The sequence below is a fragment of the Chenopodium album genome, chromosome 1 (genome assembly GCF_948465745.1).
Source record: "Chenopodium album chromosome 1, dcCheAlbu1.1, whole genome shotgun sequence".
Lineage (NCBI taxonomy): Eukaryota > Viridiplantae > Streptophyta > Magnoliopsida > Caryophyllales > Amaranthaceae > Chenopodium > Chenopodium album.
In genome coordinates this window covers 16430688-16435891 of record NC_137834.1, presented here as the reverse complement: position 1 = coordinate 16435891, position 5204 = coordinate 16430688, and the positions used below count along the sequence as shown (strand labels likewise).

Here is a 5204-nt window from a genome sequence, read left to right as displayed (position 1 = left end):
TTGAGGAAGGTGGGTTGTTAATTGTTGCGTTTTTCTAGGTTGAGGAGGGTGGAGGAGGGGCAGTCTGGGTTTGGGCTCTTTTAGGTCGGTGGTGGTGGAGTGGTGGTGGACTCACGTGAAACGGACTAACACAAAACCTTCTCAACATTTTATTGCATTATTTTATTTATTCTAATTTTTTTATTTTGACAATTTTTTTCTAAGCAAATTAGTTTTGCAAAGCTTTGCTTAGCCAAAGTAATTGCATATATAGCTCCAATGGTCAGCTTGCAGCTAGAGATTATTTATTATTGCAAGCTATTTCCTAGTTACAACCATTGGCGTTGCTCTAAATAAATTTACAATTTAAAACTATTATACTTGTAATTTTTTTAGAGGAAATTTTACTTGTTTTGTAATACATTTGATTAAAGATATTAATGATTTAAAATATTCATCAATAAATGTGTCAAAGAAAAATGGGAACACAATTTTTTGTATGCGGCTTGCTGTAATGTACGACTGGGTTACTCGAGTTACTCGGTCAAGGGTCACTCGAGTTACTCGGTTAGGGGTTACTTGAAATGTCGGAGTTACTCGAGTTTGTCGATCAGGGTTTACTCGAGTTTCCAGGGTTACTCGAGTTACTTGGTCAGAGGTTACTTGAGTTGTCGGGATTACTAATGTTACTTTGTCAGGGGTTACTTGAGTTACTCATGACCGAGTAACCCCTCAAGTAACTCGTGACTGAGTAACCCCTCGAGTAATCCATGACTGAACCCCTCGAGTAATCCTTGACCGAGTAACCCCCTTCAGTAACCCTTGACTGAGTAATCCCTCAAGTAACCCTTAAGTAACCTCTGACCAAGTAACCCCTGACTGAACTCTTTAAGTAAAACCTCTAACCGAATTACTCGAGTAACCTCTGACCGAACTCCTTAAATAATTAACTACCACTACTACAAAAAAAAGCTAAAAGAGACCCGAAATAAGAGACCCGTTAATCAAATAACCGGTCTCTTTGTTTTAAGTGACCCAATGTTACAAATAACCGGTCTCTTTGATATTGTGTTATGAGATAAAAATTTAATGGAGACCATTTATTGTAGATAACAGGTCTCTCATAGTTGTTTTTTTTTTTTAAAATATAACAGGGGGAGACCTATATGTAACTTAACCGGTCTCTCGTAACTATTTTTATTTTAAAATTGAAAAGGGAGAAACCTCTATGCAACATAATCGGTCTCTCTTAGTTTTTTTTTTTTTTTTTTTTTTTTTTTTTTTTTTTTTTTTTTGAAATTAAAAACCGGAGAGACCAGTACGTGAGTTAATAGGTCTCCCTTAATAAAAAAAAATTAGATAAATGGTACCCTAACACTTCACTATGCTAATTCCGCCTCCAACTTTCAATCTCCATCTCCTTCATCTTCGTTTTTCTCTCCTTCTCTCTCCTCCCTTTCCTTTAAACGAATTTCCTTCACCTTCAACTTTCCCAGATCGTCGAATTCAAGATCTCAAAATAGCGATTAAGGCAATACACACAGAAAATATAGGGGAAAAAACGTACGTTTTCTCTTAATTGTGTTCTTGAATCTAGTATGCTCTGAAATTCTTCATTGAAGCGGCTTTTCAGCTTTCTCTCCTCCATTGAAGCAGCTTCTAAGGTTTGATTTTTTATATTTTATTTCTATTTTTTTGTTTTGGTTTTTTAATCGTCGAATTCCAATTTTACAATCTAGTGTTAAATCAATGATTTTGTTTGATTTAGGGTTCTTCTAAAGTCGATTGAATATTGAACTATTTGTTATGATCTGATTACTAAGAATTTTAACTTGGAATTTCGTTGCTAGAATTTTGATTTGATTATTGAGTCTGGTTGATAATGTGTTGTATGGTTTTGGTTGTTATATGTTAGAATGGAGTATGAAAATTGAATTTTTATCGCCGGATCTGAGGATTTGAATGTTTGATCAATTTTTTATTTTCGATTTTTAGATTGTTTTGTTTGTGTTTATTTTCAAATTATTGATTTTGTGGATTTCAGTGAATGTTAGGCTTGTTAATTTCTAAGTTGTTGTGATATGGTGAACAAGTAAATAAATTTCTGTTTGGACTGTTGTCTTGAGGGAAGAAGATGAAGATTGAAATTGAAGAGATATGGGTTTGAACTGGTGGGATTAGATCAAGCGGGGTCGCCGGCGGGGCTGATGGCAGGGGGATTAGGGGAGGGGGTTGTTTAATGGCAGGGGAGGTTTTTATTTTTTTGTTTTTTTTTTATCAATGAGTTTATCTTTTTATTTTATTAGTTTATTTTTTCAGTTAAGTTTTCTAAATGAATGTTTAATTTTGTGGTTATTCTCAATTATTATGATTGCTTATTGTGTGCTTTTATCTTTGGCAGATATGCTAGTTTTCACACAAGATCTTGAAACAAAGGAGAGAGGAAGAAATTGGAGTACTTAAGAGACATGTTTGACATAATTTTACGTATAGATTACAAAATTTGATGTATTATAATTTTAGTGGAATTTAATTAAAGTTTGTTAAATTTCTTTGTATCACAGTTAAACATTAATGTGGCATTGTTATTCTCTTTTAGTGTTATTGATTTAAATATCGCATAAATCAAATTAAATATGATATTTTTTTTTATTTTAAATGCAACATAAGAGACCTGTTAGGTTAAATAGGCAGTCTCAACTTTCACAAAAAAAGAGACTGCCTATATTAAATAGGCGGTCTCAGTTTTCTAAAAAAAGAGACTGCCTTTCTTTAATAGGCGGTCTCTTTTTTTCACAAAAAAGAGACTGCCTATCTTACATAAGCGGTCTCAGTTTTCTCAATTTTAAGATCGCCTTTATAAAGCAGTCTCTTTGCCAAAGACACCGCTGAGCTAGAGACCGCCTCTAAGGCAGTCTCTTTGGCTAATTTGGACGGGTCTCTTTGGCTAATTTTGTAGTAGTGTACTAATCGAGTAACTTAAGTAACTCCTGACTGAGTAACTCGAGTAACCCATGATCAAGTAACCTCTAACCGAGTAACTCGAGTAACCTTTAACCGAGTAACTCGATTAACCCTCAAGTAACCCTTGACCGAGTAAAGCCCTCGAGTAACCCCTGTCCGAACCCCTAAAGTAACCCCTGACCGAGTAACCCCTGACTTAATAACTTGGGTAATCCCTAAAAAAAATAACTCGGGTAACCCTTGCCACACGATGTGCCCTGCTGCACCAAAAGTTGCTAAGAAAGGAATAAGTTAAAGGTACAGACCATATTGCTTGCCGGTTGGCTAAACTTTGGCTATTTTTTTTTTAATATGGTAATTGACTTTTTTTTTTTAAAATTCAAAAATATATAAATTGTACTACCTTCGGTATTTTTTTTGTCCAACTCCTTTACTCTCTATTATAGAAATAATTGGCACACTCTGACTTATTTTCACTATTCATATATCAAGTTTCTCTATAGTTTATAAGTAGCGTTCGCGGTGCAGTTTGGTGCGGTTTGGATCCTAAACTGCATTAAACCGCAAAAGTGCGGTTTGTAATTTTTTTCAAACCGCACCAAACTGCACTTTTTAAAAAACTGCATCAAACCGCACCGCAAAATGCGGTTTGGTGCGGTGCGGTTTGCGGTTTAACCATACTTTATTAAAATTATAATTTTTCTTTATAAAACATAACTTTTATTTTATTTTATAATTATTAGTTTATAATTTAAATATTAAACTCATTTTTTAAAACCTTTAATAAACTAATAGTCAAAGATTAGCTCATATATTTTAATTCTTTTATATATTTTTAATAATAATATAGTATAAAAACCGCAAACCGCATTAAAGTGTGGTTTACGGTGCGGTTTGGTTTAAATATTTGTGGAAACCGCACCAAACCGCAAACCGCGGTTTGGTCATTTTCAAAAACCGCACCGCAATTTTCAAACCGCAAACCGCACCAAACCGCAAAAGTGCGGTTTGGTTTGCAGTTTGGTGCGGTCTAAACTGCACACTGTACAACACTATTTATAACTAACATATGTATTAAAACATTTGTAATAGAGTGTATAAATCGATACTTAGCTTTAGTTTTTGGTTGGAATATTTTTTAATATGGTATCAAGAGTCAGTGTGACACGATGGTCACTGATTCAAATATCATCAACCTCTATTTTCAAATGAAATGGGCTGATGTTATATCTATAATTAACCCCTAAGGGCTCTCATGTGAGGGAACATAATAGAGTATGTAAATCAAGCATTGGCTTCAACGAACCATCCGCTTAAACTTTTGGTTGAGTTGGTCCTTTAACAAAGTGTTATTGATGCGATTCCAATACATCAATATCATCATTTTATTGAGTCGTCTATTAATCATGAGGTTGAGTGGTGTCAATCCAAAAGTTACGCGTGATTAATCAAATTAGGGTTGGATCGGAGTATAATTAGTAAGTGATAAGATTTTATTTTCTATTATTATTAGAAGATATATTTTACTATTTAGGATTAATTATTTAGTATTTATATCATATATATTTTATTTTATTTTTTAGTTTTCCTGACGGTATGGAATAGATGTTTGTCTATAGATAATCTTTATTTTCATTAATGAAGGCATAAAGAAGTTTTGAGTTATCAATGATCAATTCATATGAATTGTTTTAGTAAGAGAATTGCATATGATAATGGTTGAGAAAGCTACCAATTTGATTGTTATTTACTCTTGGTTATATGAAATAGTTTCATATCCCCGAATTTCTTGAAATATTCAGAAGAACCCATAAAAATATGCATCAGTTATTATATACAATTTTGATAGATAGGTATTAAGGTTTCATAATATAAACTTTTTAATAGTAAATTTTATTAAGATATATTTAATTACTTACTTATATTTATTGTTAAAATAGTGCATTGACAAATTTGCTAAGTTTGACTGTATTAATAATTATTATGCAGCAAATGTAATATTATTCATGGCAGGGTAAAACAAATAAATCTTTGTGCATCTATTTCTACTTAGTACAAAAGTTAAAATTATCCTGTGATATCTTGTTATAATTAATTGTTAAATGTGGGATCCAAATATTTAATTTGCAATATTTAAACATGTGTGTTAAAAACTATGCAAAATACATGTATAACAAAAAGGAACATATGGTGCACATCACTTTTGTCATTTGTTAGCTTATAAGATTAAATCCCATATGTTAAAAGACAATTTTTATATA

At 32.5% G+C, this 5204-nt stretch overlaps 1 long non-coding RNA gene across 1 annotated transcript; it reads left to right on the top strand.

Annotated features, from left to right (window-relative positions):
• Nucleotides 1-1043: 1043 nt before the first annotated feature.
• On the top strand, nt 1044-2572 carry LOC145567519 (uncharacterized). The gene is made up of 2 exons (XR_014095684.1): nt 1044-1643; nt 2381-2572. It is a non-coding gene; the product is annotated as an uncharacterized LOC145567519 (long non-coding RNA).
• Nucleotides 2573-5204: the final 2632 nt, after the last annotated feature.